The following is a 14,504-nucleotide window of genomic DNA, read 5'->3' on the forward strand; positions in this document are numbered from 1 at the left end:
CTGTGAGCATGCCCTCCCCGCCTCTTCCCTACATCATTCTAGCACAGGGTTCTCCACCTTGGCTGTACATGTGCATTCTTCCTGGAGCTTTTAAACATACCCATGTGTGGGTCTTAACCTGATCTGGTCTGATTAATTGGCCTGGCATGTATCCTGGGCATGAGAAGTTTTACAGGTTGTCCAAGCAATTGTAACATGTAGACAAGGGTGAGAAAGACTGCTCTAGCCCTAGAGCATTTGACACAAGGTAAGGCTGTCCCCCACAAACTGCCCTGTGGCCACACCAGGGAGCCACTGCCCTGACCGCTTGGGGTGGGCTTCTGGAGGGTGGAAGCTGGGTTCTCCCATCAGGTTAGGGAAGGGGCCACACCCTTCCTGGCCAGTGGACCCCCCTCATAGACTGCTACCTCTGTGTCTGCTGAGTGAAGCACCTCAGGGTGACGGGCCAGTGACTCCTGCCACCCTGGTGCACCTGTTAGCTCTCCCCAGTTCTTTGTCCTCCCTGGACTGCTTGGTTCTTCTTCTACGGAACCTCCCGTACTCTTGCACATCTGCACCTTTTTCACAAGATCTTTCCTTCAGGGTGTGCCACCACACTCCCACAATCCCAGGTCCTCTCCAAGAAGCCCTGCCCTCAATCCCCGACAGACCCGTAGCACTGCACATCTGAGGAACAGTGGAGATTCAGGTGTGTCTTCACTACAGGGACTTTTGTGCACCCTCTGTGCATAGTAAGTGTTCAGTAGCTCTTGGGGTTCACTGGCCTGCAGGAGGCACTTGAAGAGCCCAGCCCATGCAGGTAACACATTTCTGAGCAATGGGTACAGTGGTTCAGCAAAGTTTTTGTGGCCAGGCCGGGAGGAAACCAAAAGATTCACATGCCACTAGCCAGGTATTGTGTGTGGTTGAAGCAAAAGGGGAAGAGGTGTGGGACTTCAATAGAATGCATCAGGGACAGTTAGGGGAGAGACCAGTAGGGGGACCAATTCATCCTGGTTTTAAAGCTCAAAGTCCTAACTCCTGACAACCTCCCCAGGCCAGAGTGAATCAGGATGGTTGGCCACCCTAGCTACACTAGAGGTTAACAAAAACCCGACAAACGCAAAGTACCCAGGAAGGGGGGGGACTCTGATCTTGGAGGCTGACCCCCGACTTAGAGATTCCACTAGTGGGGGCTCATCGGCACCTTCTGGAGAGTTGACGTGGCCTTGACTGGGCCTAGCAGCTGAGCCGTCCACCTGGCGCCCCTGGTCCTTTAGGACTAGGCCACCAGAGCCCAGCATGGGCCCGGCACCCTCGTAGCTGTTCCAGGGCAAGTGTGGGTGGGAAGCAGGCCCTGTCTCTGCAGCTGGCGGGAAGGAGGCACAGGGCAGCGGTGAGAGCCTGGAGTCCAGGGTGCAGGTGGCAACCACATGGCAGGCCTCTCCTGGTGCCTCCACTTTCTCTTAGAATGGGGGTAACGCCTGTCCCGCGGCGCTTCCCACAGCAGACGCAGGGGCTCTACAAACACGCCGGAGGCCTGGAGCAGTGGTTCTCAGCTGCGACTGCCTCCTGGAGAGTTTACAAAGTCCAGGTTTGGGGCCTTGCCCCCAGAGCCATGGAGTCATTTAATCTGGGGTGCAGCCCGGGTCTCAGGATATTTGTTCGAATTTTCCAAGACAGTCTCCTGTACTGACAAGGTTGAGGCCACTGCTCTAAATGCCTCCCAGGTGTGGTTGGTGGTTATGCCTGCCTAACTGGAAAGACAGGAGGTCACACAGAACAACCGGAGGACAGTGACCTGCAGATGTGTTCAGGGTCAGGGGCAAGAGTCTAGAGTGGTTGTCACAGTGGGCTAACCAGGAGGGGCCTTCTGGGAGAGTGAGTTGGTGGCCGCAGGATGACAGGAGAAGCCGGGTGAGGGGCAGTTCCTGAGCTCTGACCAGCCTTGAGCTGCGGAGGCTGGAGGAGGGGGAGGGCGGTAGGTGCCAGGAGGGCCTACACCCCGCCCCTTGCACACAGCTCCTGGCAGAAGTGCTGCGGCTCAGAGGCCCGAGAAGCCTCGGTGGAGCCGATCGTGGAGCCGATCGCTGGTGGGCAGTAACTCGTGTGTGCCCTGTGCAGCCAGGGGCCGGGCCGCCCCCTGCTCCCCCCGCCGGCGGCCAGGGCGTCGGGCTCCCCGCTCCTTCCCCCTGGGACCGCGTGGGCAGAGCCCACCCTCTGGCCCTACTCCCCTCCCGGCCCCTCTCAGCAGACACACACTCTGCTAAGAATGTCTCATGCCCAGGGCATGTGCAGGGGCAGAGGCGAGGGGTCAGGGAGTTGGACCCCTGTAGGAGGGAAGAAGAATCACCGCTGCCCCCCAGACCTCCCCAGGTCGGCGTGAATATCAGATAAAACCCTGAACTCTCCTGAATATCGTCCAACTTCTTGGTGCTATAGGCATGGGGTAAATTCATCGTCCGCGAGAGCTTCTTTCAATAAACTTTTTTTTCCTTCCCCCTGCTTTACTCCTTTGGCAGAGGGCAGCCTCTCTTACCACAGTCCAGGGACCTCTTGGAAGAAGAGCAGAATTCCAGAATAGAAGTCGTGGCCACCTCCTTCGATGAGAAAACGCGTTGGGAAAAGTCTTTGGAGGTCACCCATTTGGGGGAACAGCACTTAATTAAAGATGTCGAAGGCCTGAGATATTCACTTGAGGAAAAATATAGCTCAATCCTAGTTCTGTGGCCTCTTAACCGTGAAAAGTCATTTTAATAATGACAAGAGGGCACCTGTGTGGCTCAGCCGATTGAGCATCTGACTCTTGGTTTTGGCGCAGGTCATGATCTCAGGGTCGTGAGAACAAGCCCCTCATAAGGCTCCATACACAGCTGGGGTCCATGTGTCCCTCTCCCTCCCCCTCTGCCCCTTCCCCGTCCACTCTCTCTCTCTCTCACTTTCTCTAAAATAAATCTTAAAAAAAAAAAAAAATCACGACCAGCAATGTCATGGGGTGGTCGTAGGTGCCAAGCAAGTAGGGTGGACACCAGAGACCATGTCCAGAGGACAGAGTTCGGACAGGGGAGGGAGTGGTGACAGAGCACCTGCTGGCAGAGGGAGGACTTCAGCTGAGTAGAGGATGGATTAGCGGCCAGAGCTGTGGTACTAACTGCTGTTTTCCCCTGATGGGGACATCAGGGAGGAGAGCCCAGTTCTCAGCTGGCTGGGTTTGGAGTGTCCTGTTGAAAGGGTAGGGAAGTATTGGGTGGGAAGCAGGAAAGGGGTGGCAGAGGAAGGCCAGGAGGTGCCGCTGTGGACGCCGGTGTAGGGATCCCAGGCTATCCTCCTGAAACCAGAAACGTAGGAAGGGGCCCTGCTCGTGCCCTGGACTTGGCCCAGGAGCTCCTGCTCAGTAAAGAGGGGTGTGTGCTCCTAACGCAGCCTGGGTAAGTGTGCAGGAGAATGGGTGTGCTGGGGCTCTGGGTGGCCAGTCTCAGGAGCATCCAGCAAACCTGGACTCCCTCGCCCTGGTGAAACCATCAAATGGACGTGGGTGTGGGGGGCTGGCACTGCTGTGTACCCTGAGAGACCCCAACAGCTCGTTTTCTTGATGGTGACATGCTGATGAGACATAACAGAGGAGTCAGTCTGGTGCGGGGTGTGGATAAGCTCAGCTCTGCTGGGAGGACCTGACCACCAATGACTGTGGACACGATCTTTTGAGGTACGATGTAGCACGATGGGGCTGGTGGTGTGCTGTTTGGGATGCGGATGGCAGACGTGGCTTACAATCCTGACTTTTCCACTCTGAGCAGAGCAGCCTTGGGCCTAATCACCCTGACCTGTTTCTTTGTGTGTAATGGGAATAATAATATAGAATGGTGGTTCAAATGGCCACACTTGGAATCTTGCCAGGAAGTGACAGTGATTTGTAAGAAGGCAGAAGAACTTGAGTGATAGGAATCAAGCAGGCCTGCATTTGCAGCCCAGCTCAACCCCTCCCCCTTTTAAATATTTATTAATTTTTTAAGATTTTTTTTTTTATTTGACAGAGCACAAGCAGGTGGAGTGGCAGAGGGAGAGGGAGAAGCAGCTCCCCGCTGAGCAGGGAGCCCAACGCGGGGCTCAATCCCAGGATCTCAGATCATGACCCAAGCCGAAGGCAGACGCCTAACTGACCGAGCCACCCAGGCACCCCAGCTCTATCCCTTATTAATTGTGTGACCTTGAGTGAGTCACATCACCCAAGCCTCTGTTCTTTTACCTTCTAGGGATGAATAGAGCCCATCTCACCGGCCAGCTGGGAGCCAGTGAACACTGCAATGTATAGAAAGTGCTTACTGCCCAGGCTGGGCCATAAAAAGACAGTAGCTAAAGTCTTGTTGTCAGCACTGCAGGAGACCTGAGTCTGGTGCCTTCTTCTTCCCCTTGATGTGGTGGTTAATCAAAGGGTCTAATATCCCCACAGAAAGTCCCATCAGCATTCTCCAGGGGGACCGTGTTTGTGAATAGGTTCCGGGGATATAAAACTGAGTTTGGTACCAGAAGACTGGAACCCAGATCCCTACTTGATTACTTTTTTTTTTTTTTTTTTTTTTATTTATTTATTTATGATAGTCACAGAGAGAGAGAGAGGCAGAGACACAGGCGGAGGGAGAAGCAGGCTCCATGCACCGGGAGCCCGATGTGGGATTCGATCCCGGGTCTCCAGGATCACACCCTGGGCCAAAGGCAGGCGCCAAACCGCTGCGCCACCCAGGGATCCCCTCCTACTTGATTACTTATGGCTGCTCACCCCGTCTCTTCCTCGACCTCAGTGTCCTCGCGTGTGAAATGCGGATGGTAATAATGACCCTCAGAGGTGTAGTGAGGACAGAATGATTAAGCATGTGGGGACCATTGAGGATCCTCTGGACTGCAAGAGACAGCAACCCCAACTCCAAATAGCCAAGCAGTGAGCGTTGTGGAGCTGGGGGCAGGCTGCAAGGTTGGGTGATTCGGGGCTTGGTGCCCTCAGGCATCAAGGCCAGGCTGGAGACTGCCGAGGTTCCCCAAGGATAGTGGAATTCTGGGGAAGAGCTGTCAGAGACACCAGAGTTATGGTGGAAAGGTCAGACTGGAATCATTGCCCACCAAAGTTCCTTCATCTATTCACTCAGTAAATAGTATTTGAGCACCTGCTACTTACGTCACGGGGCTGGGCCTGGAGTCCCAACATGATTTCACAAGATCCCATCTGCATCAGTGATTTGTTCTTGTGTAAACCAGTCACCACAAGCACCTATGGGCTTAGAACAACAATACTCAGTTCTACCTCATGGTTTCCAAGGATCTGGAATTAGGATGGGGCCTGGCTGGGATGGCCCACCTCTGCTCCGTGCATGATGCTGGCGCCTCAGCAGGAAGATTCCAAGGCTGGGGAGGAGAATCATCTGAAGGTCAGTCACGTGTCTGGTGTTTAATGTCCGCTGAGCCCCTCAGCCAGGGCTGTCCCCTGGAATGCCCTCCCAGGCTTCTCCCTGTGGCCGGGGCTTCCTCACAGCACGGCAGCACCTGGAGTGAGCCATCCGAGGGAGACAGCCAGGTGGGAGCTGTATCCTTTCTATGGCCAAGTCTCAGAAGCCACATGACATCAGTTCTGCCCAATACTTGGGCTGTGTGGGCTCTTGGGGGAAGAGTGTGGGCCCCAGTGTTTAGAAGAGCAGGTCGGATGGGATAAACCCACGGGCATGGCCATCTTTGGAAAGTACAGTCTGCCACAGTCCCCTTGAGTAATGTGCACATCTAGCTCAGGACAATAAAACACGCCAACTCTTGCCATAGGTACCATGTAGCATCTAGCCCCCCGAGACGGTTGGGGAGGCTCTTGAGCCGAATCTCCAGATGAGTCAGATTCGATTGGGCACAGCTTGGGAGGAAGGTCTGTGAGGGAATAGTGTGAGCAAAGGGGTGGCCTAAGGTGGGTGGGGTGGGCCTCGGGCTTGGGTTCCTGAAAGCAGGCCCATTACTCTCTGCCCTCCTCCATTCCCTACCCCTCTGCACACAGTGGGCAGGTCATAAATATTGTTTGAAGTTGGAGTGAACAGTGTGTGTCAAAGAGAGGAAACCCTGGGTGATGCAGTTGGGCCTCTTGCAGGAGTGTGGGTTGAAGACAGGCAAGAAGGCACCTTTTTTATTGTAGGAACTTGGGGTCCTTCTTAGTGGCTGGCTTTTCTCTATGTTTTAGTGTCTCTGAAAGAGTTCACAGAAGCTGGCAGCAGTACCTGAATCCCTTCTCTTTCTTAGCCCTCGCCCCAGGCAGGACTCTTGGGTCCTCTTCCCCTGCCTGCTGGGCCCCAACCCACACTCTGCTGCCCCTCTTAGGGTAGGGAGGAGGCTTCAGGCTGAGGAGCCTAGGATGGACATGGCAGAGGGGGGGGGGGGTGAAAGGGTCAAGAGGGAGGGTAGGGGAGGGAGGGCAGAGAAGATTAAATTGGTCAGTGTATACAGTGCCAGAGCCAAAATCTCACACTGCAAATTGCTTTTCCCTTGACACTTGTCCCAGAGAAAGGCCCAATTAAAATAGCACCTATTGGAAATGGCAGAGTAATTGCAACAGGCAGCTTATTAAGCCCATCTCCTGGAGCATGTAGGGCGAGTCGTGAGCTTCAAGAACATCCTCCATGTGCTCAGATACCCCTGAGCTCAGGGCAGGATGGCCCCGAGCAGCAAAGGCCCGTGGGGCCGAGGCCGCCCCAGCATCTTGCCTGTCTCAGATCCTGTGCAGCAGCCTGAGAAGAACCTGGACTTGGGAAGGGGGGGGTGGCACTCTGTGCTGGGGCAGGGTAGTTCAGTGGGCTGACGTGTGGGGCTGAGATGAAAACTGTCGGGTTCAAAATTGCAGAAGAGGGCAGCCCCAGTGGCGCAGCGGTTTAGTGCTGCCTACAGCCCGGGGTGTGATCCTGGGGACCCGGGATCGAGTCCCACATCGGGCTTCCGGCATGGAGCCTGCTTCTCCCTCTGCCTGTGTCTCTGCCTCTCTCTCTCTCTCTCTCTCTCTCTCTGAATAAATAAATAAATCTTAAAAAAAAATTGCAGAAGAGAGGAAAAGTGGAGCTGGAAGGGGTCTTAGGGACCACCAAGGCTGACCCCAGGGAGAGGTGACTTGCCAAGGGTCATTCAGCCAGTTGGTAATGCCCGATCTGGAATCAGAGTGGAGGTCACCTACTCCCAATCCAGTGCTCCTGCCATCTCATCCTGCTGCCCACGGGCATTCTCCCCATGCCCTCTTGGCCTGGTCCCAGTCTGTGGCCCTTACCCCAACTACAACCCCGTGGCCTGGCACTGTACTATATTCCTGTCAGGTACAGCTAACTTAGGGTAGCAGGAGCCGTGCCAAAGCCTTTTCTGATTTGGAGGCATCTCCCGAGGGCCCTCAGATATTGCCGTGAACTGGCATGCACATTGCCACATTGTGATGTCCCTAAGAGGATGCAGACAGAGGTGGACAGAGCCCGTGACCAAAACTGGAGTGGTATGTTTCAGAAGTCCCCACTTACCACCATAGTGAAGCCTGGTGATAAGTGGCATTCTCCCCATTACGCATTGGACTATATCTCATCCACCCAGAGTCAGTTTCCATGGTAACAGCAAACTCCTTACCCATCATTTCATCCTTAAAGATTCCCACCCCAGCTGACTGAGCCTGGGCTCCTTGCCCAGCTGCCACACCAGGCGCAGCTCCAGATCCCAGGTTTAACGGTGAATCGTCAGGCTGCCAGCTAGGGCCTCCTGGGAGGTGCCTGGTAACTGGCATAGCTCTTGAAAATGACCATGTAATCACTTCTTAATTGGGTTAGGAACTTGCTCCCAGTGGCCTCCTCTTGCTCCTGTGTCAGAGCCACCTCCCTCCTCTCCTTTGGAACTTAGCATTGGAGATCTTCCCCATTCCCCTCTGCGCAACCTCCCAGACCAAGATGATGCCAATCAAGGCTGCTCCAAAGCCAGCTGCAGCTGCTAACCCTGGGGCAGGGGTGGGGGTGGGGTGGGGGTGGACAGGCAGGGGAGGCCTCCAGTCTGTGGGGCCCAGGAAAACCCAGCCTCATGGCCACAGGGTGAGAGGACACTCAGGGTGGTCTGTCTACCACCGCCACCCAATTCTCCCTGCCAGCCCTGTTCCTGGCCCCTGCCTGGTGCTTCCCCCTCTAACCGTCACCACCTTGATGACCTGGCTACACGTTCACTTCCACCAGGAAGCCTTCCTTTCTAAACCACTTTTCTCTGCATCCTCTCAGCGTGGCTATATTTGGTTTCTGCAACATAACTTTGTATATATTGCGTCAGGGAGAGGGGGAGATTCCTGAACCTTTTTTTTTCCTTTACAAAGCTATTTTTTGGGATATCTTCTGTCCTGGAAGATTCTTGTAGTGGGTGTATGGTGTTTATCTGCTCAGCATCCCATCTCTGCACTACAAGCCCATATGCCCTTCTGCCGTAACATAATCTCTCTTTCCTGTGTAAAACCTGTTCCATGGGATTTGGCTAGGGCTGCCTCCTCCAACGGGGAAGCATCTGATACAGGCCGGGTCAATTGGAGCACTCTACCAGTAGGCCATAGTGGTTGGTTCAAGGATGACCTCATGACCATGCAGAGCCAGTCAGAGTCTTCCCTGGTATTGCTGTGGATGCTGCTGGTTCCCTGACCAATGTCTATTCTCCCCTGGGTTCTCACTAACAAAGGCATAGTTTGGTTAATCCAGCAGAGGAAGCCCAGTTGAAAACATTTGCCTCTCCAGACTTTCTTTCCACTAGGAGGAGGGTCATATCACCCAGTTCTGGTCAATAAGATATGGGGAGAAATTGTTGGGAGGAGCTTCTGGGAAAAGATTTCAAAAAGAACCAGCTCAGCTGGCATGACTCTTTTTAGCAGTAATCCTAAGTGATTACTGCCCTCTGTGAGATGAAGCTGTCTTCACCTGGAGGCCTTTGTTCCTGCTGTGTGGAGAGGCTGCCTGAGAATGAAGCCCTCTAAGAGATGGGAGGGGAGGTGGGGTGGAGGGAGAGAAGAAGATAGTATCTCTTAAACCCTGGATTGAACCAGGCCTGAAGCCTCAGAACTTCCTAATTTGAGGAACCAATAATCTCGTTTCTACTTAAGCGGGTTTACATTGAGTTTCTCTTTCAGTGAAGGAGCCCCAAGGAAAACTCCCCTAAGACCAAGACCATGTATCTGTCTCTGCTCTCCATGCTCAAGCTACCCACATCATAAGATGTTAGATGCAAAGCCGGCACATAATAGACTTTGAGCCCCCAAATTCTTTTCTCAACAAGAGTCAAATAAAAGCTTGAAAGAACTTGATATTTGAACTAGATTCATCGATATCAGGAAGAGAATTTCCAATTTTTAATGGACAGCTCAGCCAAACACATTTTGGTGGGAGTGCCTGGTGTGGAATCCCATTTCTTCAACAAACCATTCCTTCAGCACTCCAGGAAGTCTTCCAAGCCAGGTCTTAACTCCATCATCCTTCCTACCTTTGTGATTACCTCTTTTCAGTAACACTTTGGTCCAGCTGTGCTTGGTTAGACGTTTCATTTCAGTAGAGCTTCCATGTGTTATCCCTCCCACCACACCTCCTCCTAACTGACTGAAGAGCTTTTCAGAACAGGGGCTGTGTCTCCACCATCATACTAGGCACATTCTGGGGCCAGAGGCTCTAACTTCTCTGTTAGATTGAGGGGCCAGATGCTACCTCTCCTCACATCAGAACAGGACCTGCACAATCAAGGATCATCTTCATGCCCCATGCAAACTCATCAGCAAGACAAGAAAATATGGTCTGGACTCCAACCCTGTAGAGATGGATAGTGGAGGGAGGAGGGGAAAGAGCAGTTAGCACGAGGGTCCATCTTACCCTGCAGGGAAAAACTGATTAACAGTCCCTAAGATTAGTCCCAGGCCAGTTATGTTATTCAGCAACTCGTACAATATTCTAATTCGGGTCCTGTCTCCTCCTGTGCAGCAACATAAACAGAAATCTTGTCCCCACATAAGGCCAGAATTCTGCATTATAAGCTTTCCTATTTCCCTTGTTTCGCTACTGTTGTATAATGATGAATCCTTTATTGGGAAGCTTGTCAAATCCGAGTAGACACTGAGGGGGCGTGTGTATACTGTCTCATGGCTCCCGTTGGATGGCAGCCTTGGAGTAACCTGCCTAGCCGATAGTACCAGAGAGACAGGATGCCACCATCCTGCTCTGTTCAACGTGTTGCAGTGTCATTGTATCCCCTTGCCCCCATCCCTACACTGAAGCCTTTTTTTGAAAGATTGTATTTATTTATTTATTTATTTATTTATTTATTTATTTATTTATTTGAGGGAGTGAGAGACAGAACAAAGGGGAGGGGCAGAAGGAGAGGGAGAAGCAGACTCCCCGATGAGCAGGGACTGCCCCCCACCCCCTGCCAACACAGGGCTTGATCCCAGGACCCTGAGATCATGACCTGAGCAGAAGGCAGATACTTAGCTGACTGAACCACCCAGGCGCCCCTACACTGAAGCTATACAATGAGCAGATGTAGAGGAAGGATGCTACTGTAGATAGGGTCTTAAAGGCGATGCATTCCCAAAAGAGTCAGGGAAAGTCACTGATTCTGGAAGGACAGATAACCTGAGGAAAGGCAATTGTGAGTGACGTGAGTGAGGCTGCATTGGAAAGCCGACTTGCAAGGACCTATGGAGAGCAGAGAGCAAAGATGAGAAGGAGTAGGGCAGAGAGGACATTAAGGACTGGTTGGTTTGGTGGGAGAGGAGGGATTTGATAGAAGCCCTTGAATGCAAGTTGAGTCTGTATTTGGTAGAAAAAGCAATGGGGAGACAAGGGCAGATCTTGGATAGGAAAGAGACATGCTAAAAATAGTGCTAATGATCCCATCATCTCCATGTGGGAGGATGAACGCTCAGGGGAAATGGAGGCGAGGCGTGAAGCCAGGGTTCTGCACCGCGGATCAGTGTGCTTGGTGACAATTATGGAAACTGGATGGAGTTGAGGTCTGTGTGAGCAACTCCTCAACTTGTAGACAGACAGGCTCTCCTCTTGGAGGAAGGTGCTAGGAGCTCTGGCTCTGTTCCCCATCCAGGCACCAGAGGCCCCAGGAATCTGGGCTGCTGCTTTGGAGATCAGTTGCCACCAAATGTCACTGGATCTGGGCCACCCCATTCAACCCACGGAGTGCAGGTCTTCTTGTCCTCAGCTGTCAGGACTTTGTTTCCATTAGCAGTGACTGGCCAGGGAGCCTCAGGGAAGAGAGAAATGGGAAGCAGGCTGCCAAGAAGCTTTGGCCCAGGTGAACCAACTTGGAGGGCAAGGGAGAGAGGTAAAGAGCCTTCAGCCTCACCATTTTGCAAGCCTCCATATCACACACCAAATAAGGAGGAAGATGGGACACATTTGCACAATAACTCAAGGCAGAGTCTCCATGGCAACAACTACCCAAAAATCCACTCCTGACAGTTGCAACAGCAGGAGCTAGCAAAGAAGACTCTGGGGGTGGGAGACATGCGTGGGGACTCAGAGGATGGCTTCCTTTTATTCTTAAGCTGAAGGAAGTGCTGACGGCAGGAACCAAGGCGTCTCAGAGCCTGACTAAGCCAAGAACCATTGGGAGCAGAAGCTGGAAGGGGCCTTCAAGTTGAGCTAGTCTGAGGTCTGGCTATGAAACCCTCCAGAAGGATGTGCTAGCTGCGGGGTAAGGACTGGGTCATGAGGGCATTGCCCTTCCCCCCCACCAACTTCTGGTGGAAGGAAGTTCTCCCTGCCTCCAGACATCTTGGGATGGAGATGACGGATGGACCCAACTTCCTGGGAAGTCAGAGGCTCTGGGGGAGATTGAATTTGCCTGAATCCTGAGTCCAATCCTTAAAAATCTCACACATGACATGGGTTGGGAGAACTGAGCTTTAGCCACTCTGCCCCCTGACTCCTTGGCTTCCCCCACAGCGAAATGCACAGCCTGCCTTGAAGAGCTAATACAAGGCCGAGTGAGTAGTGGGAGATGGGGAATGCTTTACTGAAGTCAAGTCCAACCCAGAGATAAGAGATGTCTATAGGGTCATGCAGGGTAACCTGACAAAATGCACTACACCCAAGGCTCCCTCCTCAGGCAGAGATGTGTCCTAAGACAAGTGAGTCAGTGTCAAGAAGGTAAGGAGGAACGTAGAGTGCAGCTAGAGAGGGACACCAGAAAATGGGAAGGTGAAGGTAGAGTGAGGCTTAGCAGAAGCATCAGCTGCTTCCTACCAGCAGACAGATGGAGACACTGACTGATCAAGTGAACTCAGAGGCAGGTAGCAAAGCATGCAACCTCCAATTTCTAATGTTTCAATTTTTTTCCAATTTTAATTTTTTAAAGCAGATGTTTGGTTCAAGGGGAAAAGTATATTGCTCTCTTTTTAGAAAAACCTAAATCCACCACCCCCATCCCCACCCCCCTTTCTTTCTCTTTGTTGGATTGTGCTCCAGACATTGGCTATTTTTCAGTCTCTGGAGCTCAGGCTGCATTAAAAACTCTGGAGAAAGGAGATGTTTTTTATCTTTCCTTTGGGAACTAAGAAAAGCGGCAATTTGACTATCTTTAGAACAAAGAAAAAGGCTCTGTTGGGTCTCATGGCATTTGGAAGTAAAACTTTGTTACCACCTCCCGTGGATGGCAGCCCCCTTCCACTGAGTTACGGGGAGAAGGGATTAAGCTAGAGCATTTCTTGAGCTCTTTTCCTGTTCCAGGCTCTCTTCTGTGCCATCCTACTCTCCACCCCCAAATTTTTCCCTTCTCTTTTACTCTCCCTAATGATGGAAAGTCCTCTCCCATCCCAGTCCTCTTCAGGAGTCATTCTTCTCACTTCTCGACTGAGCAGGGAAGGGAGATAACAAGAGAGAAGCCATAGGAGGAATGTTGGCTGTGTCCTCAGGCAGGGCCTCCCAGGCTGGAATTCAGAGTGATCGCCATGGTCCAGGCTTCAGAAAAGTCCAGAAGCTCAGCCAGACCAGGACACTCAAAAGAAGTTAGTCTCAGGACTAACCAAATTCAGTGATAAGCCACTAGAGGGATGCCTGGGTGGCTCAATCAGTTAGGCATCTGCCTTTGGCTCATGTCATGATTCTGGTCCTGGGATTGAGCCCCGTGTTTGGTTCCCTGCTCAGTGGGAGTCTGTTTCTCCCTCTGCCATTTCCCCTGCTTGTGCTTTCTGGCTCGCTGTCTCTCTCTGAGAAATAAAAAAATAAATAATAAATAAATAAATAACATTTTAAAAAATGATGAGCCACTAGAATGCCGCTTACTAAACTCGGGATGGGAGGGATGAAGGCTACCTGTTCAGTTACTAGGCTACTCATGCTCACTATTCTGGGGATGCATTTCTGGGAGTCTGGAGACCCAGGAAGCCAAATAGAAATTGGAAGGTCACTTGAAGAACAGAAACCATAGCAAAGAGGTAGTAGTCCTGAGGGGTTCAATATGCAGCCACCTCTTCAGGGACCAGAAAGCTTGGTCTCCCATTCATTCATTACTTCATTCATTCAACAGACATTTGAGGGTACCTACTATGCAGACACTTGCTAGGTACTGCACTGCAGACACAGTAGCAGGAGGGAAAAAGGCAGTGGATGGAGGAGGTGTGGAACTCTGTGAGAGACCATGTTCAGAGAATGGAAAGACAAGCCATGGATTGGGAAAAAAAAATATTTGCCAATCTCATATCTGCCAAAGGACTGTAACAGAAATGAATAATGAACTCTCAAAACTCCACAATGAGAAAGCAACCCCACTTTAAAAATGAGCTAAAGACACTTCACCAAAGAAGATGCACAGATGGTAAATAAGCACCTGAAAAGATGTTCAACATCATCATTCGTTAGAAAACACAAATTTAACACACTATAAGATTCTATTACACACATAGAAAGGCACCACACAAATGAAATAGACACACACACACACACACACACACACACACAACTGACAAAACCAAGTGCTGAGCAACTAGAACACTCATACATTGCTGATGGGAATGCAAACTGTAAAAGCCTCTGTGGAAAACAGTTTGGCAGGTTTTTAGAGAGTTAAGCATATACTCTCTGTATGATTCAGCAATGCTCCTCCTAGGTATTTTCTGAAGAGAAATGAAAACCTTTGTTCACACACACACATCAAAACTGTACATGAATATTTATGTTGGCTTTATTCATAATCACCAAAAACTGATTCAGCCCGAATGTCCCTCAACTGAAAATAGATAAAAATAAAAATTTAACTTAAAAAGGAACCCCATGATGCATCCATACGATGGACTACTGCTCAGCAATAAAAATGAATGAACTATGGACGCTTGTAGCAACATGGATGTATCGGGCTAAGTGGAAGAAGCCAGACTGAAAAGGCTACCTAGCCTATGATTCCATTTATCTGACATCCTGGAAAATAAAAACCATATGGACAAAGAACAACTCAGTGCTTGTCAAGGGCTAAGGGAAGGAAGGGGGGTTTGACTCCAAAGTGGCAGTATG

Source organism: Vulpes vulpes, chromosome 2 (assembly GCF_048418805.1).
Source record: "Vulpes vulpes isolate BD-2025 chromosome 2, VulVul3, whole genome shotgun sequence".
NCBI classification, from domain to species: Eukaryota; Metazoa; Chordata; class Mammalia; order Carnivora; family Canidae; genus Vulpes; species Vulpes vulpes.